This window comes from Hemitrygon akajei, chromosome 14 (genome assembly GCF_048418815.1).
Source record: "Hemitrygon akajei chromosome 14, sHemAka1.3, whole genome shotgun sequence".
In the NCBI taxonomy this organism is placed as follows: domain Eukaryota; kingdom Metazoa; phylum Chordata; class Chondrichthyes; order Myliobatiformes; family Dasyatidae; genus Hemitrygon; species Hemitrygon akajei.
The window spans coordinates 95,831,626-95,855,625 of record NC_133137.1 but is presented as its reverse complement, the minus strand read 5'-3'; the positions used below and the strand labels follow the sequence as shown (position 1 = coordinate 95,855,625).

General features: G+C 40.5%; 1 protein-coding gene across 2 annotated transcripts in view; it reads right to left on the bottom strand.

Annotated features, from left to right (window-relative positions):
• ccdc136b (coiled-coil domain containing 136b) overlaps positions 1–24,000 on the bottom strand; it is a 126,400-nt gene that overhangs the window by 99,008 nt on the left and 3,392 nt on the right. Inside the window, exon 1 of one of the 2 annotated variants that reach the window (XM_073066701.1) lies at positions 6,339–6,358. The exons of the other annotated variant lie outside the window; for it this stretch is intronic. The gene's annotated coding sequence lies outside the window, so the exon portion shown is untranslated. Of the gene's footprint in view, positions 1–6,338; positions 6,359–24,000 lie in introns of those variants that run through there. 2 annotated transcript variants of the gene reach the window in all.

The following is a 24,000-nucleotide window of genomic DNA, read 5'->3' as shown; positions in this document are numbered from 1 at the left end:
AGAATCAATAATGAAAGAAGAAACAGCTAATCATTTAGGAAAGCTGAATATTGTTAAACCAAGTTAACGTGATTTTATGGAAGGTGGATCATGTTTCACAAACTTATTCAAATTTTTTGAGGATTTAACAGGGAAAATTACTTGAAAGGAACTAGTAGATGCATAAATTTAAATCCCATGGTACTGGAGGAACACTGGCTGTCCAATAGAAAACAAAGAGCTGCAGTAATTGAGTCCTTTTCAGGCTGGAAGGAAGTAACTAATAGAGTACAGTACTGCAGGGATCAGTTCTTGATCCACAGATGTTCACTGCTTACGCTAATGACCTTGAGGAAGGAAGGAACAGTAACGTAAGGTTTCTAAATATCCTGATGATATGAGAGTAGGTGAAAAGATGTGTTGCTATGAGGTTACTGTGATCCTGCAGTGGGATGTAGATAGATTAAGTGAGTGGGCAAATGTGAGGTCATGCACTTCAGCAAGAGAAATCAAAAGGCAGATTGTTATCCGAACAGAGAGAGACTGCAAGTGAGTAAAGTACAGAGGGGTCTCATGCATTAATTACTGACAGCTAGCAGGTAGAACCAATAGGTAATTAAAAAAGGAAAAGAGCCTTTTATTGCAAAGATGTTGGACTTTGAAAATAGGAAGGTTTTATTATAATTGTACAGGTTGTCATTGACAATAGACAATAGACAATAGGTGCAGAAGTAGACCATTTGGCCCTTCGAGCCTGAGGTCTAAGAAGACACAATATGAATTGAACATATTAAAATCATGACTAAACTTCAGGTCATATGGTGGCCAAAGAAAATTTTCTGTCCTGAGGAATCCCTGCAGCAACTATCTTGCAAGAAGAATGATTACTGATAACAACCATCTTACTTCATCCACATCAATCAGCGGAGGGTTTTCTTTTGGAGCTCCTCCCCCCATTTCACCCCCCACCTCCGTTTCACATTAACAAAATTCCATTGGGGTCTTCGATGTCTGTCAGTTACTACTTCAATGCTTTCACCTCATCCTGAAATTCAGCTCTAATGTATGACTTAGTCATAAGAGTAATACTCACACCAACTATGTTGCCCAGCAAGCTAGTCCCATCTTCTTATATTTAGCCCATAGCCCTCTAAACCCCTCCTATCCAAGTATTTGTCTAAATGGCTGTTAAATCTTTTTAAATGCAGCATCCTGAGCAGCTGCACCACTGCCTGGTTCAGGAATTGCACTGTCTCAAATCACAAGACCCTGCAGCAGATCATGAGGTCAGCTGAGAAGATCATCGGGGTCTCTCTTCCCACTATTACAGACATTTACACCACACGCTGCACCCGCAAAGCCAACAGCATTGTGAAGGACTCCACACACCCCTCATACAAACTCTTCTCCCTCCTGCCATCTGGCAAAAGGTACCGAAGCATTTGGGCTCTCACAACCAGACTGTGCAACAGTTTCTTCCCCCAAGCCATCAGATTCCTCAATACTTAGAGTCCAGATTGACATCTAAACCATTATTATATTGTAATTTGTCCTCTACTGTGCCTATTGCCTTGTTTATTAATTATTGTACTGCCCTGCACTGTTTTATGCACTTTATGTAGTCCTGTGCAGGTCTGTAGTCTAGTGCAGTTTTTATGTTGTTTTACATAGTCTAGTATAGTCTTGTGCCGTCTTACATAGTCTAGCGTAGTTTTGTGTTGTTTCATGTAGCACCAGGGTCCTGGAGGAACATTGTTTCCTTTTTACTGTGTACTGTACCAGCAGTTAATGGTCGAAATGACAATAAACTTGACTTGACTTAACGTGCCCACCTCAACCACTATTCCAAGTAAACACAAGCTTTTGCATGAAGTTGGCCCCAGTGTCCCGTTGTAAACTTTCAGTGCTGATCTTAAGCTTTTGCCCTCTTGTTTTTAGCATCTGGGGATAAGATTGTGTGCTTCCACCCAGCCTATGCCCCTCAGGATCTAATATACCTCTATCAGGTCACTCCTCAATCTTCTACTTTCCAGAGAATCAATTCCTAGTCTATGCAACTCTCCTTGTAACTTGCCTCCCCCAACCCCCCACAAGTCCAGGCAACATCCTGGTAAACCTTTTCTGCATTCGTTCTCATTTAATAAAATTTTTCTATGAGTGACCAAAACTTTACACAATATTCCAAGTGTGGCCTCATCACCATCTTATGTAACCACAAATGCCCTGATTGATGAAGGTCAGCGTGTCAAATACCTTCTTTACAACCAATCCAGCTGTGATGCCACTATCTGGGCTCTACCATTCACTGTAAAAGTCCTACCATGGTTTGAGCTCCCAAAAAAAAGTTCATATTTATCTGGTTTGAAATCCTCAGCCCACATACCAAGCTGATCAAAACCCGCTGTAATTTTTCATAACTTTCGATCTACACTGCCTGCAACACCACCTATTTTACTATCATCCACAAACTTGCCTTGTATTTTAACTTCCAAATCACTTATGTAAATTACAAACAACAGAGGTTCCAGCACTGACCTCAGTGGCAGACCACTAGATACAGACCTCTGGTCTGAGAGACAACCCTAAGCAATTACCCTCTGCTTCCTACCACTGAACCAATTGTGGATGCTGGATCCCATATGACCTAGCCGTCCAGACTAACCTGCTAATGAGGAAACTGCCTGAAGTCCATTTGGACAATATTCACTGCCCTACTCTCATCTACTCTCTTGGTTACCTCCTTGAAGAATGACAAAGGTCTCAGTCCTGACCCCTGTAGCACACCACTAGATACATGCCTCCAGTCTGGAATACAACCCTTGACCATCACCCTTTGCTTCCTACCATTGAGTCAGTTATGAATCCAACCCGCTATGTCCCCCCAGATCCCATACTGTCTAACATTCCAGACTAGCTGCCATTTGTAAAGCATCCTTCAAGGAAGGGTCTTGACCCAAAACGTTAACTGTTCATTCACCTTCATAGATGCTGCCTAACTTGCTGAGTCTCTCCAGCATTTTGTGTGTGTTGCTCAAGATTTCTAGCATCTGCAGAATTTTGTGTTTATATAATAAAACATCCTTAGCATTACTTACATCTTTAGGTAGAAGCATTTTAAAGAAATAATTGTGATTCAGCTTCATATTATGGCTGATAGAGAAAAAAAATCTACATTAAGAATGTGGCAGGGAGGAAAGCATGTTCCAAGCTGTTCAAGTAAAGCTACATCTTGGGGTCATGAAAAGAAATAAGTACAAATAAACTCTTCTTGGACTTCCAGCCAGGTACAGGCATCGACTATAACCGACGTTTTGATGACACACTCTGCAATCTTCATCGGGGATGATGCCTGCGCATGTCTAGACCCGTGGTATTTATAACCCTGTCATCCGTCCCTCCTGATTTGCTAGTCCTCATCCAAACAGGCTTCTGCTGTCCCACCTTGGTTACAATTAAATTCCAGTTCTTACTCAGAGTGAGACCTTTGTCTTTGTTAAAGACATTTGGGGTGTAAGGGCAATGAACTCAGAACCCTCTTCTCAAAGTCCTCCATGAAGAAATTAACAATAGCTGGCTACAGGGGCAATCCCATGGCCACTCCGTCTGTTTGTTTATAGTAGTTCCCTTGAACAGAGTGGCTATCTGTTGATCTAAGGGTGTGTTCAAAAAGGTCAATGGTACCCTTATCAAACCTTGACTGCAAGAAAACCAAGCTGTCCTTAATGGGAACTTTCGTGAACAGGGACACCATGTCGAAACTGACCATTATGTCCTCCAGGGCCAGCTGGATGTTGGTTATCATTTTTACAAGGTTGGTCAAGTTAGTGATGTGATGCTTACAGCCCCCAGCAAAGGGAGACAGCATGGTCGCTAAATGCTTAGCGTGGTAGTAAGCCTGCAAATTCTGTTGGTGAATGACCATAATATCCCTTCTAATCAGTATCCCTTCAATCTAGGTGAGTAGATATGACAGCTGTTATGAGCAGCAATTATGGGATGAGGGACTAAAGGTTATAATTGCTTCTACAGTATTGAAAATAGCAGGAGTGGTTGAGATTGCAAGCTCCAGAAATATCACTGTGAATGAAAGGCAAACAGCTTTTCAGCAGGACATTACAATCTTCCTTCAGGCTCTGTACTAAGCGACTTCTCATCCTTGGAGCCTTTGACAGCTGAATGTTCTGTGAAGTCAGTAGTTAGTTTTTTTCTGTGGCTGAACTCAAAAAGTAGGGTAAAGAAGGAGGTGGACATGGTTGGACAGCAACACAAGGAAGTGATCCGAGATGATAGGATTAACAAAGCTACAAGAGATAGAGCGATAAGGGAATAAGCATAATTAAAGGTTGGGGATAGGATGTTTAGCTGAAGGGAAAAATTGGGTAAAGTAGGTGTTTAATGAACTCACAAACGTTGAAGGCACCAAGGATGAGAAGTCACTTAATACAGAGCCTGAAGGAGGAACACAATGCCTTGCTGAAAATCATTTATCTTATCTGAGTGGGCTGTAGGAAATGAGAAAAATTAATGAAATGAAACAGGGTGAAGAGACAATTCCAGACAATAGGGAACTATGATGTGATTTCGTGACAAGACCCATACTATCACTTTGGTGGTGTAGGTGGGGCAAGTGGATGAAAACTATAACCTGGAAGAATGGCAAAAAGAAAGTGGTATAGAAACATTTTAAAAATAAAAGTATTACAGGGAGGCATTTGAACTGGGTTTAAGGTTGAATAATGAACCAGTCATGGGTAGAGAGAAAAAAAAATCAAAAGCAAACTCCAGAGATGGTTATAAGATTCCAAAACAGGCAAGGAAAGAACTTTGGCCTGGAATAAGGATTATCAGGGGGTCTGGAGTGAGTAATTCTTGCAGGGGCCAATCTTGGCAACAATGAGCAGATTATTGACAAGCAGAGCTTGTTAGCATTGTCAACAATATTTTCCTCAGGAAATGCTTTGGTTTCCAGGGGTTTTCCGTTTCTAGCCCTGTCGCACATAATCACCTTTTTTTACCTACTACGTACGATTCAGCATTCCATGTTTGGTACAGGAAGGGCATTAGACATTTTGAAGATCTCTTCATTGATAATCGCTTCGCTTCTTTTCAGCAGCTCTCTGTTAAGTTCAACCTGCCTAACGCTCACTTTTTCAGATATCTCCAAATCCGACACTTTACTGCTCCTTTAATTCCCAACTTTCCTGAAATGCCTGCGAAAAATGCTATGGACCTATTTCTTTCCATTAATCCACTAGGTAAAGGTTTAATTTCAATTATCCAAGATAAACTAGCAGCCTTACGACGGGCCCCTGTGGATAAAATTAAAATGGCCTGGGAGCAGGATTTAAATATCTCCTTATCCGAGGAGAGCTAGGACTCAGTTCTCAAATCGGTTAACTCAACCTCCCTTTGTGCTCGCCATTGCCTTTTACAGTTTAAGATTGTTCATAGAGTCCATATGTCTAAATCTAAACTATCTCGATTCTACCCTGGCATTAGTCCGCTCTGTGATAAATGCAAGAGGGGCGTGGCCTCTCTCATCCATATGTACTGGTTCTGTCCTAGCTTGGAGAAATTCTGGAAAGATGTCTTCACTACATTATCGGGTATTCTGAATCAGCACCTAGAACCTAACCCCTTAATTGCTCTGTTCGGTTTTTGGGGCGAGACAGATTTATGTCTGGGTCCGACCAAATGCCGAATACTATCCTTTGCCTCTCTCCTGGCGAGACGCTTGATCCTCCTTAGATGGAGAGATGTTGCCCCGCCCACTCATGCGCAATGGCTTAACGACATTATGGCCTGCTTGGACCTCAAAAAAATTCATTATTCAGTTCTTAATTCGGATCTAAAGTTCCATAAGGTCTGGGGACCTTTTATCGAGTACTTTCATAACCTTCCTCTTGACTAGGGTCTTTTTTTTTCTTTTCGGTCCCTTGCTTTCAGCTCCTTTTTTTTTCTGGTAGTAGGCATTACTAAGTGTATTTACAGTCTGGGAGTTTGACTGTCTGGACTTATACTCTTTATACTGTGTGGTGGTTGGTCTGGAGTTGTTTTTTTCTTGTGTTGTGGGGCTTGGGGAGGACACTAAGCTCACTTGTCTTCAATTTAGGTGCTTTTTTGTTAAACTCTCTTCCTTTGTAGCATATTGTTATTGTATGCTTAATCTTGCACTGTATTAATGCTCCTCATTGGGATTTGGGGTTTTTAATTTTGTAAAATGTTTTGAAAAACTAATTAAATTTATTTTTAAAAAAAAACAAAAAAAAACAATATTTTCCAATAGATCACTGCTAATTGAGATGATGGGCTAATAACACATTTTACAGAAGTTATCCTATTTTTTTAACATGTCTTACCCAAGCAATCTTCTATATCATTGAGTGCACACCATCATGGTAGCTGTACTGGAATAGCTTGTTTAGAGAGGCAGCTTGATCTTCAACGTAATAGAGAAGTTGTTTGCAAAATCCCCTCAGGATATTGACGAATACTGAAATAATCTTCAATACATCACAGATATTGTACAAATATCCAATGGACATCTCCAGCATTCATCTTCAAGGTTTTCACAACTTCTTCCACTTAGCTCTGTAGATCTTTCAGGACAGGAACCAGCCTGGCAGAGAATAGGACACAATAGCATATGTCACCTATACTTAATGAACTAGGGTCTCTGCTCTCACTAATACAGTCAAAGGGTTCTCCATCCCAGGGAACAATGTTTATTTGTATCTACACAAAACCCAGTCTGGCATTGGAGAGATACAGTAGTTCCAACCCTGTCTGAGACTAGAATTAGTTTCACAGGATCTGTCAGTGTCAGTCTTCCACCCTCCAATCTACCATACTCCTGAACTAAGCATCAAACGTTTATATTTGCATAATGGAATACAAGAAAACCATTAAAGTTGTTTTCTTTTATCCTCCTTGCTCCTGATCAAATCCACTGCCATCCAAGCTCGCTGTAAAATGTTGCAATGCAACAGACTGTGTCTTGAGGGGCAAGGTTCAGATTCACTACCATCAGTCAGTCAGAGAAACACTGCCATTCACCTGAAAAATACTAAATAATCCACCAACAATCAACTATAAAGGACAGCAAAACTCTTTTTTGTTGCTGTCAGGTATCTGCACTCCATAAAGTAATTAAACATTTTTTTAAATGGTGGGATATTTTGTACAGAGGATAGTACATTTGTCTGTGAGCCAAATGTTTGTGGATTCAAGTCCTTCTCCAAAAGCTTAAACTCATAAGGACAGCGATACTGTTGCACAAAACTGGGGGAATACTGCATTGTTGAACATTGATGGAGTGCCACTTTCAGAGGTAGAGGGAAGAAAAGATGTGTGGACAGAGTGATACACAGTTCAGGAGGTGGTGGTACAGTACTGAGGGAGCACTAGGCTGTGGGGAGTACTGCTGCTCATCCAAAGAAGCTTTGCATGAACCAAAGTTCATCTCAGTATAGAGATCATGCTTGTTTGCTCAGGGGCATCTCCAAAATGCCTTGAAATTATATTGTAGAAGAGCAGGAGAGTTCATCTCATTGTTCAATCGAAGCAAGAGACTGAGAGTGGAAGGCATCGTGGAGAGAAGGTCGTTTTTCTTTAACAGCTCAGGGAAAAGAGGCCAGACTGCGCAGGCGAGTGACGTAGCGCGTCAAGGTTTAAAAGGGAGAGAAAAACTTTCAACAGTCTTTTCAACCGAAGCAAGAGGCTGAGAGTGGAAGACTGAAGGCATCGCGGAGAGAAAGTCGTTTTTCTTTTCTTTAACAGCTCGGGGAAAAGAGGCTAGACTGCGCAGGTGCGTGACGTAGTGCGCCAAGGTTTAAAAGAAAGACCACCATATACAGCAGCCATCGTCGGAGTGGTCTGAGTCGGAGTGGGACGTCTTTGGCTTAATCAGGCTTCGGCGAGGGTAGGTTCCGGTAAGTTTCTGTTGTTCTTTTTTTATTTTTTTTGTTCAGACTAGAGAATATGTCAGGCAGGGTGTTGGAATGCTACTCTTGCAGGATGTGGGAAGCCAGGGAGACCTCCGGTGTTCCTGACAACGATACCTGCAAGAAGTGCATCCAGCTGCAGCTCCTATGAGACCACGTTGGGGAACTGGAGCAGGAGCTGGATGACCTCCGGATCATTTGGGAGACTGAGCAGTTTATAGATGGTAGCTTCCGGGAGCTAGTTACACCTAAGAAACAGGGCACAGGTAATTGGGTTACCGTCAGGCGAGGGAAGGGAAAAGGGCAGGTAGTGCAGGGTTCCCCTGTGGCCATTCCCCTCCAAAACAGGTATACCAATTTGGATACTGTTGGGGGGGATGGCTTACCTGGGACAAGCTGTGGCAGCCGGATCTCTGGCACTGATTCTGGTTCTGTAGTGCAGAAGGGAGGGAGGAAGAAGAGGAGAACGGTAGTGATAGGGGATTCCATAGTCAGAGGTACAGACAGGAGATTCTGTGGTCATGACAGAGACTCCCAGATTTGTTGCTCCCGGGTGCCAGGGTCAGGGATGTCTTTGATCGCGTGTACAGCATTCTGAGGTGGGAGGGTGATCAGCCAGAAGTCGTGGTACACATCGGTACCAATGACATAAGTAGGAAGAGTCAGGAGGTCCTGAAGAGTGAGTACAGGGAGTTTGGTAGGAAGTTGAAAAACAGGACCTCAATGGTAGTAATCTCTGGATTGCTGCCTGTGCCACGTGCCAGTGAGGGTAAGAGTAGGATGCTCTGGCAGATGAACATATGGCTGAGAAACTGGTATAAGGGGGCAGGGTTTTAGATTTCTAGATCATTGGGACCTTCTGGGGCAGGTGGGACCTGTACAAGAGAGACGGGTTACACCTGAACTACAAGGGGACCAATATACTTGCAGGGAGGTTTGCTAGTGTTATTGGGGAGGGTTTAAACTAGATTTGCAGGGTGATGGGAACCAGAGTGCCAGAGCAGATACTGGAATGGGGGTAAAAGTAAATGATGATAGTAGTTCATGCAAAGTCACATATAGTAAGGTTGTTTGTGGTGGTAATAATCTTCTGAGGTGTGTATATTTCAATGCGAGGAGTATTGTGGGAAAGGCAGATGAGCTGAGGGCCTGGATTGACACATGGAATTATGACCTCATAGCCATTACTGAAACTTGGCTATAGGAGGGGCAGGACTGGCAGCTCAATGTTCCAGGGTTCCAATGTTTCAGATGTGATAGAGGCAGAGGGATGAAGGGTGGGGGGGGGGGGTGGCTTTGCTAGTCTGGGAAAATATTACAGCAGTGCTTCAGCAGGACAGATTAGAGGGCTTGTCTACTGAGGCCATATGGGTGGAGCTAAGAAACAGGAAAGGTATGACCACATTAATAGGGTTGTATTATAGACCACCCAATAGTCAGCGAGAATTGGAGGAGCAAATCTGCAGAGAGATATCAGACAACTGCAGGAGACAGAAAGTTGTGATTGTAGGGGATTTTAATTTTCTACACATTGATTGGGACTCCCATACTGTTAAAGGTCTAGATGGGTTAGAGTTTGTAAAATGTGTTCAGGGAAGTTTTCTAAATCAATATAGAGATGTACCAACTAGGGAGGATGCAATATTAGATCTCCTATTAGGAAATGAGTTAGGCCAGGTGACGTAAGTGTGTGTAGGGGGACACTTTGGTTCCAGTGATCATAACGCCATTAGTTTCAACTTGATCTTGGATAAAGATAGATTTGGTCCTCGGGTTGAAGTTCTAAACTGGAAAAAGGCCAAATTTGAAGAAATGAGAAAGGATTTAAAAAGTGTAGATCGGGACAGGTTGTTCACTGGCAAGGAAGTGATTGGTAAGTGGGAGGCCTTCAAAGGAGAAATTTTGAGAGTGCAGAGTTTGTATGTTCCTGTCAGGGTTAAAGGCAAAATGACTAAGAATAAGGAACCTTGGTTCTCGAGGGATATTGGAACTCTGATAAAGAAGAAGAGAGATGTATAACATGTATAGCCAATGTAATGGTGAGGTTGTATAAGACACTGGTGAGACTGAATTTAGAGTATTGTGTGCAGTTTTGGTCACCTAATTACAGGAAGGATATTAATAAGGTTGAAAGAGTGCAGAGAAGGTTTACAAGGATGTTGCCAGGACTTGAGAAACTGAGTTACAGAGAAAGGTTGAATAGGTTAGGACTTTATTCCCTGGAGCATAGGAGAATGAGGGGTGATTTGATACAGGTGTATAAAATTATGATGGGTATAGATAGAGTAAATGCAAGCAGTCTTTTTCCACTGAGGCTAGGGGAGAAAAAAACCAGAGGTCATGGGTTAAGGGTGAAGGGGGAAAAGTTTAAAAGGAACATTGCGGGGGCTTCTTCACGCAAAGAGTGGTGGGAGTGTGGAATGAGCTGCCAGATGAAGTGGTGAATGCAGGCTCACTTTTGACATTTAAGAAAAACTTGGACAGGTACATGGATGAGAGGCGTATGGAGAGATATGGCCCAGGTGCAGGTCAGTGGGACTAGGCAGATAAATGGTTCGGCACAGCCAAGAAGGGCCAAAAGGCTTGTTTCTGTGCTGTAATGTTCTATGGTTCTATGGTTCTGATCTGTACTTATCTCTGAAACAAATTTGCTGAAACATGTAATCTAGCCATTCTTCATGAGCCCCAAGAAACTCAGGGATGTCTTAAATTTGTTAACAGTACAACAGAAACATGAGCTTTTCCAAATTACTAAGATTCGTAAACGAGATGGCGCTTTGACGATTGATCATAAAGAGATAAATAAAGCCTTTCAAGATTTTTATAATTCTTTATATCAATCAGAATTTGTTGATAATTCTTCTATAATGGATGAATTTTTAAGAAAATTGAATATCCCAAAATTAACTACAGAAGATAGTGTACTTCTAGACGCACCTATTACGGAAACCGAAATAAAAGAGGCTGTTTTTTCAATGAATTCAGGTAAAGCCCCTGGTCCAGATGGTTATACTGCAGAATTTTTAAAATCCTTTTACTCTATACTCTCTCCTTGGCTTTATAAGATTTTTAAAGATGTGTTAACTGTAGGTAAATTGCCACAATCTTTTTATGATGCCTCTATTTCTCTAATTCTTAAAAAAGATAAAGACCCCACTGAATGTGCATCCTATTGGCCTATATCTTTGCTGAATACGGACTTTAAGATTTTTAGTAAAATTTTGGCCACTAGATTAGAAAATATATTACCTCGAATTATCTCTGAAGATCAGACTGGATTTATTAAAAATCGTTATTCATCTTTTAACATCAGAAAATTGATTAATATTATTTATACTCCTTCATCCAAAATACTAGAATGTGTCATTTCTTTAGATGCTGAAAAAGCATTTGATAGAGTTGAATGGCCATATTTATTTAATACATTGCAGCATTTTAATTTTAGTTCGAAATTTATATCATGGATTAAGTTAATATATTATAAACCTTTGGCTTCGGTTTTCACCAATAATCAAAGATCTTTTTTTTTCAGTTATTCCGAGGTATGAGGCAAGGCTGTCCTTTAAGTCCTTTACTATTTGACATTGTTTTGGAACCTTTAGCTATCGCCATTCGTGAATCACCTAATATTTTGGGTATTACCCGTGGGGAAGGGACTTATAAGTTATCATTATATGCTGATGATTTGTTACTATACATATCTGACCCTGAGAGATCTATTCCTGCTATTTCATCCTTGCTTGCTCAGTTTAGTAGCTTTTCTGGTTACAAACTGAATTTTAATAAGAGTGAATTATTTCCATTAAATATGCAAGCTCCAATTTATAAACACTTACCATTTAAAGTTGTCACAGATCATTTTACTTATTTGGGTATTAAAATTACCAAGAAACATAAGGATTTATTTAAAGTTAATTTTTTACCTTTAATTGACCAAATTAAGCAACTTGTTACCAGGTGGTCCCCATTATCTTTGTCATTGGTTGGTCGAATTAATGCTATTAAGATGATAGTATTACCCAAAATTTTATATTTATTCCAAGCACTACCAATTTTTATTCCTAAATCTTTTTTTGATAATATTGACTCTAAAATATCTTCGTATCTGTGGCAGAATAAAAATCCTAGACTAAGCAAAAAATATTTACAGAAGCCTAAGAAGGAGGGTGGTTTGGCTTTGCCAAACTTGAGATTTTACTATTGGGCAGTCAATATTCAACATTTAATATTTTGCACACAAGAATTGATTATAGCATTTTGCCCAAAATGGGTAAATTTGGAATGTAAATCTGTACAAGACTTTTCATTGTTTTCAATTTTAGGATCTTCGCTTCCTTTTTCTTTATCTAAATTGAATAAACAAATCACTAATCCCATAGTTAAACATAAATTGCGAATATGGTTTCAATTTTGTAAATTTTTTGGCTTGAATAAGTTTATCTTATCAAGCCCTATTATATCTAACTTTTTCTCTCGACCCTCTTTTATGGATCAAGCCTTTGTATTATGGAAAACAAAAGGTTTAACATGTTTTCGTGGTCTATTTTTAGATAATAGTTTTATGTCCTTTGAACAGCTATCTAATAAATATAATTTACCTAAAACTCATTTTTTTAGATATTTGCAAGTTAGAAATTTCTTGAATAATATGTTACAGTCTTTTCCTAAATTATGTCCAATAGACATTATGGAAAATTTTTTAGCCCTGAATCCTTGCCAGAAGGGTTTAGTAGCCACCATTTAAAATATGATCATGAAAATACAGCCAGAAGTATCAGAAAAAATTAAGAAGGAATGGGAAAAAGAACTTCATTATCTTATACCCACTGAGCAGTGGGAGAAAATTTTACAATTAGTAAATTCCTCTTCTATTTGTGCTAAAAATGCCCTAATACAATTTAAGGTTGTACATAGGGCTCACATGTCCAAGGATAAATTTGCTTGATTTTACTCTCATGTTAATCCAACCTGTGACAGATGTCATTCTGAAGTAGCTTCATTGACCCACATGTTTTGGTCTTGCCCTTGTTTGCAAAATTATTGGAAAGATATTTTTGGTACTATTTCAACAGTTCTGAATATCAAATTGCAACCACATCCTATTACTGCAATTTTCGGTTTACCAGTGGTGGATAATATTTGTTTATCCCCCTCAGCTCAACGGATGATTGCATTTGTTACATTAATGGCTAGAAGATCTATCCTATTGAATTGGAAAGAAATTAATCCTCCAACTATATTTCAGTGGTTTTCTCAAACTATCTCTTGTTTGAGTTTAGAAAAAATTAGAAGTCTTTGATTCTTCAGTTAAATTTGAAGAAACTTGGAGACCATTTATCCAACATTTTCATATCAGTTAAACTGACTTTTCCTAAACCCTGCTTCTATTATCCTTAATTATTTGGATGGAGGTGCGGAATTATTGACGCTACTGTGTATATTTGACATAATGCAATGGCCCATGTTGGTTAGGTTTTTTTTTCTTTTCTTTTTTGGGGATTTTTTTTCTCTTCTTATTTACTCCCTTTTTTCGCAATTACTATGAGTTTGGGAGGTTATTATATATGGATTATCATCATGAATGTATACTTAACCTATTAATTATGTACTTTCAAACTCTCTGTATTCATGTTTCATTTATGTTTGTTTAAAATTAATAAAAAGATTTTAAAAGAAAAAGAGCTTTCCTTCAAAACTGCAACAAATTACACTTTTAACATAATTAAATATCCTAAAATGCTCCACAGAGGCTCAAAGAGAATATATTACTGAGTTACAGACACTTATTCTTGGCTTCCAATCCATGAATTATCAGAGCCACATCACAAACTAACACTGGTGCTTTATTCACAAAATGTTGACAAGGGAACTTGATCACTCAGTAGAGTTAGCCCCATCTCTCCTCATTATCCTAGTGTCAATAGTTAGACTATAATTACCACACCTAATGCAGGAATAAACTCAGAACACAGGGTTCCTCTGTGGTTATTGGAAATCAAAAATACAAACTGAAAATTCTCGAAACTTAAAGTTCTGGAAAGATTCAACAAGGCAGGCTACACCTATGGAGGGAGTTAATGAATTAACAACTTCAGAATTCTGATGAAAGTCATTGTTATTCTTTTATTTTAGAACACACCAAACTCTCCTTTGTCGTTGTCAGATTTGTGTCCTGATTTCCACCTATTTATGCCAAATGTCTGCATCAGGTTTGAAAAGAATGAAATATCCCATTAATTTTATTGTCAGTTGCAGGAAGTCTGGTCCTTCAAACTCCATGCCTGGCTTCAGGTTCATCCCCCTTTCTTTTAATAAACACATCACTGCACTGTGTTGCCCAAATTAAGAATGAGGTGTTCTATTAAATTTCTAGGTATTTTTGAAACCTCCAAAAGTCCGTGATGATCTAACTGGTAGCAAACATAAGCATTTGCTATTAACTAAAATTTAAATAACTTTCTCAGGTATAAATGAATGAATAAAGCTCTCCATGTTGTTGCATGTGCAATACGTGAAATACTTGGCATATGTTAATCAGTATTTGATTATGTAAAAAAAAGTAATTTATGGTGGGGGGGTGGTTTGGGGACAGGAAGGATGACCTTCATCCAAAAGATTATGGAACTGGATGATGGGATTTTAAGTAAACTACCCCTCCCTAGACATCCCATACACCCCACATTCAACAATAATCACCAGCCGTGCTAACAACAAACATACTAAGATTGATTATAAATGATGGTTTCCATTGTGCAACAATACAAATCTACAATAAATCAGTTATGCCTCCTTCCATTTTATAGTCTCAAAGGTTCCGTATTCATTACTTGACGTGCAGATAATACAGAACCTGATCAACATTAAAATGCCTATAAAAGCCGTTTGCTTGAATTTTTTTAAACATCAAAAAGCACTTCGCTGCATTTCTTTAAACATTTTATGAAAATACATTAATTATTCCCATATTTTTCTTCTGTCATTTACACATCATTTCCTTCAGCTTAGTCACCCACTCACTAGAAGGCAAGTACTCCGCACCTATCTTATCAAATTTCAATCACTCCCACTCAGCCTATGCCTCATTCATTGTGCCTATGCCTGATGTCTGACCTCATATCTTGCTCAAATTCATTTTATCCACCTACACCTCAACACTTTCTTCAACAATTGTTCAAGCCTTGCTCTAATGGTCAGGCCTATGTTCCTGGCCTGTTGGAAGTGTTGGACACAATCTATTAATCTGTTGAAACTGTTACTGACAGATCCAAATACTCTCTCTTACTCACCTGCAAGGTCCAATGACTTAAAGTAACATTTGATAAATTATGCTGGTAGTGTGAGGGCCAGGGGCTGAAATGCAGTCAGCCAGCCAGTCACAAGACCAGCAAAACAAAGAAGTCTGAGAATCAACACATGGATTAGACCATGATTAACAGATCATGAAACATCTCCATCTTGTGATAGATCTTTGTTGGGTTTTATTCAGCTACTACGTATATGAAATGAGCATAGGTTGGGTTGTGGTAGTGTAGTACTTCTCATTTACAGGGAGTCCATAGTGAGAAATGCAGTGCAACAATACCCATAAAGTTTTACATTAATTTGTTCTTTCAACTCTGGAAAAGCCACACACAAACTGTTTCATCTTTCCATTGTGAGCTTTCTGCATTTGCAGAACTCTGTCATTCCATCTTTCTTAAAGAAGCAAAAGGAATTTGCTCTTTTAAGAGCGCTGTCATAGGAAGGCAGCGTCTTTCATCAGAGATCCTCATCACTGCTCCATCAGGTAGAAGATACAAGGGACTCAGGACTCACACTACCAGGTTCAAGAACTGTTACTACCCCACAACCATCAGGCTTTTGAACAAAGGTGACAACTGCACTCAGTTACTCATCCACTGAGATGTTCCTACAACCAATGATCTCACTTTAAGGACACTTTATTTTGTTATCACATGTTCTTGATTGGTCAGGGCGAGAAAGGATACAGGGGAAGATAGGAGATTGGGGCTGAGGGGAAAAATACATCAACCATGATGAAATAGCAGAGCAGACTCGATGGGCCAAATAGCCTAATTCTGCTCCTATATCTTAGGTCTTATAGTCTTATTTATTGGTATTTATTTATATCTGCATTTGCACTGTTTGTTGCCTTCTGTACTCTAGTTGATCTTTCATTGTTATAGTTACTATTCTATAGATTTACTTGAGTATGCATGCAGAAAAATGAATCTCACAGTGATATATATGTACTTTGATAATAAAAGTTACTTTGTACTTCGACCTTTGAATTTAAGACAAACTGAAACATAGTCATAATTGAACTTTCAGACTTTGTACCAATGGTTAGAAAAGAACCCTATGTATCAGACCCCAGCAGTTTGGAATATGTGTTTAAAAATACATGAAAAATACTGTGACCCAATGATTTAATTAAACCATCCATTATCTCTAATCCTCTAACCTTTATCCAGCCCACTGTACACACATCAATGCCAAACTAAAGTGATGCCCTTTCTCAATTATTCATGCCACAGTTCTTTCTGGTCATGCACAGTGACCAGGAGTGGGTGTACTCAGTATTCCAGTGTATATGATGTCCCAAGAGAAAAGAGCAAATGGGAAAGAAGCCAGGGCAACATTCTTAATCAAAGAAGGTAGTAGAGAGCTGTGGAATTGTGATATAGAGGCAGTGGGTACCAATGTAGAATCAGATTGGGTTGAAATCATGAATAACAGGAAAGAAGATATGGGTGGGAGTGGTCTTTAGGCTCCCAAAATGTAACCACTCTATGGGGCAGAGTATAAATGGGGAAATATCTACAGTAGGGGTTCCCAACCTGGGGTCCATGTACTCCTTGCTTAATGGTATTGATCCATGGCATTACAAAGGCTGGGAACCCTTGATCTAGAGCATGCTTGAAGGGAAGGATGGGTGAGTAAGTTTGCGGATGACACGAAGATTGGAGGAGTTGTGGATGGAGCTGCAGGTTGTCAAAGGTTACAAGAGGATATAGACAGGATGCAGAGTTGGGCAGAAAAATGGCAGATGGAGTTCAATCCAGATAAGTGTGAGGTGATGCATTTTGGGAGGACAAACCAGAAGACTGAGTACAGGATTAATGGTCAGTTACTTAAGAGTGTGGATGAACAAAGGGGCATTGGGGTTAAAATCCATACATCCCTCAAGGTCGCTGCGCAGGTTGATAGGGTAGTTAAGAAGGCCTATGGGATGCTAGGCTTCATTGACAGGGGGATTGAGTTCAAGAGTAGAGAGGTCATGTTGCAACTCTACAAATCTCCGGTGAGACCACACTTAGAGTATTGTGCTCAATTCTGGTCACCTCATTATAGGAAGGATGTGGAAGCTATGGAGAGGGTGCAGAGGAGATTTACCAGGATGTTGCCTGGTTTGGAGAACAAGTCATATGAAGCAAGGTTAGCAGAGCTGGGACTTTTCTCTTTGGAGCATAGAAGAATGAGAGGGGACTCGATAGAGGTCTACAAGATTATGAGAGGCATAGATAGGGTGGATAGTCAGTACCTGTTTCCCAGGGCACCAATAGCAAACACCAGAGGGCATATGTACAAAATTAAGGGAGGGAAGGTTAGGGGACACATCAGGGGTAAGTTTTTTACACAGAGGGTTGTGAGTGCCCGGAATGACTTGCCAGGGATGGCGGTGGAGGCTAAAACATTAGGGGTATTTAAGAGTCTCTTGGACAGGCACATGGATGAAAGAAAAATAGAGGGTTATGGGATAGTGTGGGTTTAGTACTTCTTTTTAAGGATTATATGGGTCGGCACAACAAGGAGGGCTGAAGGGACTGTACTGTGCTGTAATGTTTTATGGTTCTATGGAACTACAACTATCATGGAAGATGTTAATCTACATATTGAATGCACAACCCCAGTTGGCAAGGCTATCATAGAAGAATTTGCAGCGTGCATCAGGGATTTCTTCTTGGAACAGTGTTACACAACCTACTGTGGTTAAAGATCTCCTCCGGGGTAATGGCCACAATATGATGGAATTCCAAATGAAGTTTAAGGGCGAACACCATAGGTCCATAGCCTTAGTCTTCAATTTGAATTAGGGAAATTATAATGGTATGGGGAAAGAGTTGTCAAAGGGGTTCTGGTAAACAAATTAAGAGGTCAGTAGATGAACTTTGGCAAATATTCAAACAGTTGGTCCAGCTTGATGAAGATCACATCCAGTTCATTCCTATAATCCACATTCTCTCTTCAGTCTTACCAGTGTACATGACTAATCTCCAATCTGAGAAATAACGGTTGGTGAGAAATTCAACTTATAAACGTAACATCCATGCAGGAGCACCTAGATAATCTGGTCAGTGCCAAAATACAAAGCCCATACAACACCAGCATTAACTGTTGCAGCTGTGCAAAGAGCAACTTCAGGACATGTACCACATTCAAATACCGATTCAAATATCAGCACTGATCTTCACTTTGCCAGCGATTCTCAGTGAGGATTTGTAGTGGTGAAATAGTCAGGAAAGGTTTGGTTATTTAACTGTTTCCACCCACTAAGATATGTGGGTGTGAGTGGAATTGACATTAGAACAAAAAGCTCCTGGAGATCTTCCAGCTCCAAAATTAATTCAAACAGACTCTGAGACTCCACATTTTCTGTTTACCTGTTCCAGGGAATATTAATAAAAGCAACAAACTATTATGGTGTGAAGAGGCCTTCACTCCATCACATCTATTGTGTCATCAAATGCTGACATTGCTAGGTTCTGATCATATGGGACCAACCGTGTTGACTGTAGCCGATCAGAGCTACCAGTGGCCAACCACTGATATAGAAGTAGGTTCCAGACTTGCCCACATACATTGCAAACATCATCAATAGGTTCAACCATATAAACACCATAGCCGAGAAAGTACACAACACTGCCACTTTCTCAGGAGGCTAAAGAAATTTGCTATGTCCCGTCTGACATTCAGCAAGTCAAGTCAAGTTTATTGGCAGTTACAAATGAGACAACATTTCTCCAAACCAGGGTATAAAGCACAGTACTACACATAACACACGATAACTCATGAAGGTAAGGATAAAATCAACAGATGACTCACACATAAATAACAAACTAAAGTGCATTAATATTAGAATAACCAGTTACACTTTGAATATGATGTGGCCAGGAGTTCAGAAGCCTAATGGCCTGGGAGAAGAAACTGTTTCTCAAACTGACTGTTCTTGTTTTTATGCATCGTGGTCTCCTTCCTGATGGTAGAAAGTCAAAGAGGATGTTGGACGGATGGGTGAGATCCTTAATAATACTAAGGGCCCGATAAATGTCCCCAGTGGATGGTATGGAGACCCAATGATCCTCTCACCTGTTCTCACAGTCCTTTGTAGGGATTTAAAAACATAGAAAACCTACAGCACAATACAGGCCCTTCAGCCTACAAAGCCATGCCCAAAAAGTTCTTACCTTATAACTACCTAGGCTTACCCATAGCCCTCTATTTTTCTAAGCTCCATGTATCCATCCAGGAGTCTCTTAAAAGACCCTATCGTATCCGCCTCCACCACCACCACTGGCAGCCCATTCCACGCACTCACCATTCTCTGTGTAAAAAACTTACCCCTGACATCTCCTCTGTACCTACTTCCAAGCACCTTTGAACAATGCCCTCTTGTGCTAGCCATTTCAGCCCTGGGAAAAAGCCTCTGACTATCCACACGATCAATGCCTGTCATTATCTTGTACAACTCTATCAGGTCATCTCTCATCCTCCATCGCCCCAAGGAGAAAAGGCCAAGTTCCTGCAACCTATTCTCATAAGACATGCTCCCCAATCCAGGCAAGATCCTTGTAAATCTCCTCTGTGCCCTTTCTATGGTTTCCACATCCTTCCTGTAGTGAGGCGACCAGAACTGAGCACAGTACTCTGAGTGAGTTCTGACCAGGGTCCTATGCCTCCTTACTTTTTCAATAAGCCTTGCATGGGGTACCTTATCAAATGCCTTGCTGAAATCCATATACACTACATCTACGGCTCTACCTCCATCAATGTGTTTAGTCACATCCTCAAAAAATTCAATCAGGCTCATAAGGCATGACCTGCCCTTGACAAAGCCATGCTGACTATTCCGAATCATATTATACCTCTCCAAATATTCATATATCCTGCCTCTCAGGATCTTCTCCATCAACTTACCAATCACTAAAATAAGACGCACTGGTCTATAATTTCCTGGGCTATCCCTACTCCCTTTCTTGAATAAGGGAACAACATCCGCAACCCTCCAATCCTCCGGAACCTCTCCCATCCTCATTGATGCAAAGATCATCGCAAGAGGCTCAGCAATCTCCCCCCTCTCTTCCCAGCCTGGGGTACATCCCGTCCAGTTCCGGTGGCTTATCCAACTTGATGCTTTCCAAAAGCTCCAGCACATCCTCTTCCTTAATATCTACATGCTCAAGCTTTTCAGTCTGCTACAAGTTATCGCTACAATCTCCAAGATCCTTTTCCGTAGTGAATACTGAAGCAAAGTATTCATTAAGTGCCTCTGTCATCTTCTCTGGTTCCATACACACTTTTTCCACTGTTACACTTGATTGGTCCTATTCTCTCACATCTTATCCTCTTGCTCTTCACATACTTGTAGAATGCCTTGGGGTTTTACTTAATCCTGTCTGCCAAGGACTTCTCATGGCCCCTTTTAGCTCTCCTAATTTCATTCTTAAGTTCCCTCCTGCTAGCCTTATAATCTTCTAGATCTCTATCATTACCTAATTTTTTGAAGCTTTTGTAAGCTCTTCTTTTCTTCTTGACTAGATTTACAACAGCCTTTGTACACCACGGACAACAACAACCTTTGTACACCACAGTCCGATACTCGACTGCTCCCATACCAGATGGAGATGCCACTGGTCAGGACGCTGTCAATGGCACTGCTGTAAAACACAGTTAAGGTGGGAGGGAGGCCTTGCTTTCCTCAATCTTCTTGGGAAGTAGAGGCACTGCTATGAAACATAGAAACATAGAAAACCTACAACACAATACAGGCCCTTCGGCCCTTGTGTCAAACATGTCCCTACCTTAGAAATTATTAGGCTTACCTATAGCCCTCTATTTTACTAAGCTCCATGCACCTATCTAAAAGTCTCTTAAAAGACCCTATCGTATCTGCCTCCACCACCGTTGCTGGCAGCCCATTCCATGCACTCACCACTCTCTGAGTAAAAAACTTACCCCTGACATCTCCTCTGTACCTACTCCCCAGCACCTTAAACATGTGTCCTCTTGTGGCAACCATTTCAGCCCTGCGAAAAAGCCTCTTGACTATCCACACGATCAATGCCTCTCATCACCTTATACACAATGATGCTATGCCTTCTTGGTCAGAGAGGTGATATTAAGGGACAAGGTGAGGTCATCTGTGACGTGAACTCCCAGGAACTTGGTGTACTTAACTCTCTCTTCAGAGGACCCATGTATTTGCTGAGGGGGTTGGTTCGTCTGCATCTTCCTGAAGTCCTCAGTGATTTCCTTTGACTTCTCCATGTTCAGCTTAAGTTGTTCTTCTCACACCAATCCACCAGCCACTTCCTCTCTATACTCCATCATCATTCTTGGTAAGGCCGACCACTGTTGAGTCATCCACAAACTTGATGACACAGTGTGAGCTGGATCCTGTGACACAGTCATGCGTCAGCAGTGTGAACAGCAGTGGGCACACAGCCTTGGGGAGCACTGGTGCTGAGCAAAATAGTACAAGAGACTTTGCTGCCCATATGGAATGACTGCAGCCTTACTGTTAACCCAATCTTTATAGATGCACCAGGGAAAACATCCTTTCCAAATGTACCATGGCTCGGTATAGCAACTGCTCTCCACAAGACTACAAGAAACTGCAGAGAGTTATGCATGCAGCTTAGTGCATCACATAGAACAGTCTTCCCTCCATGGATTCTGTCTACATTTCTAACTGCCTCGGTAAAGCAGCTAACATGATTGAAGACTCCACCACCCCTTCCATCATGCAGAAGGTACAAAAATCCTGAATGCATGTACTACCAAAGTCAAAGACAGCACTGTTGTAAGAGTATCGAAAAATCCCCAAGAATAAGATGGACTCTTGACCTCACAATCTACCTTATAATGGCCTCACACCTTATTGTTTACTTGCACTGCACTTTCTCTGCAACTCATATTCTATATTCTGCATTCTGTTGTTGTTTTCCCTTGCACTACTTCACTGAAGTGATGATGTATGGATGGTACAGAAGCAAACCTTTTCACTGTACTCTGGTATATGTGACAATAAAAAAATACTTAAATGTATGCCAAAGATTTATTGACACATTGGGAGAGCTGAATCTGGAAGATGGAATAATTAACAAAAAATAATGTTGGCCCTATAGAGGCCAAGGCCTGGGAAATTATACTGAGGAATCAGGAAATGGCAGATGAATTGACATCAAAATATGAGGTCATCCACTTTGATTGAAAAAATCAAAAAGCTGTTATTTTTTAAATGGTAAAAATTTGAAAGGTATTGGTGTTCAGAGGGAACTCTGAGTCATCGTTGACAAAATTATTGAACGTTTTGACAGTTAAGCAAACAGACAGGAAGGTAAAGAGTCAGTTGGACTTTATTACAACAGGATTTGGATAAAAGAGTAGAGATATTCTGTTTACTGACTGGGTAGAAAATAGGCACAGTGTGTTTGTTAACCCCAGTCTTGGCAGAATCTGTAAACATTTAGCAATTATTTTTAAGTTCAGTAATATATGCCTGTTCTTTTCCAGGATTGTCACCTTGTAGTGGTGGAGAGGCTTGTGAGTTCCTGAGATCCTGAGAATGATGGCATCTGGAGTTAAGACATCTGGCATTTAGCTCCTGGTAAGGTTGAGAAGGAGGTTCTAGACAGAAAGCAATCTAACCAAGACCTCAGTGGTGGAGCTGGCAGGGGATGATGGCACATCACAATGGCAGTGAAGGCAGAGGAAGGCTGCAGCAGTGAAGAATACCCAGTTGTCTTGCATTCAAAGCCACTGGACCCTGACCCCGATCTGTCAAGGACCCTGTGGTGGCTGGTCATGCATCAGCCTCTCCAAACGCCAACAAGGTCATGCACAAGCTTCCCCCATTAAGGGAATCCACCCTAACATTCCAGAATATGCAGATTCTGGACCAGTTTCTAGAGCCACCCGAAGATTCACCAATAAACCACCCCTTACAAGAACATCACACTTAACTCAAGTGATCGCACTAACACTCTACGTCCATTGTATTAAGACATTACAATCAAGCTGCACCAAATTTAAACCACTTTAAGTCAATGAGAACATCACACAAACTCATGAATTAAACTAGCTGAACCAAGTCCCCAGCAAGAACATGCTAAATATCCAGTCATTCCATGGTAGGTTAAAATTCCAGCCACTCAATAATTTCCCCCTCAATAATATCAACCGTCTCAAAGACAATTAGTCTTAGGCATTAAACTTTGGTCTTGCCATATTCCAAAATATGATTTTTTTAAAAATACACTTGAGCACCTTCTCCTAGCAAGAACTCTACCCACCTGTCATCTGTCTCATTCTCTTGTTAATGCTTTAAGCCTAAGATACTGTGGCAATTTATCACGGACGGTGGGCCCCCTCACAATGGGTGTGATCATGTCACGATGCAGTGACATTTGTGAGCGGTGTAATATAGTGAAAAGTTGAAAAGAGCCACAATAATGACCATTAACCAGTGTGAATTGTATCACATCATACAGTGAATCAGAATCAGGTTCAATATCACCAACATATGTTGCAAAATTTGTTGTCTTTGCGGCAGCAGTACAATGCAATAAATAATAATAGAAAATGATGCAAATTACAGTAAAATATATATAGATAGATATTTGTTAAATTAAATAAGTAGTGCAAATATAAAAATAAAAAAGTAGTGAAGTAGTGTTCATGGGTTCAATGTCCATTCAGAAACGGCAGAGGGGAAGAAGCTGTCCTGAATCATCACATGTTCGGACGGACGCCACCTTTTTGTGACATTGCGGCTTGAAGATGTCCTTGATACTAT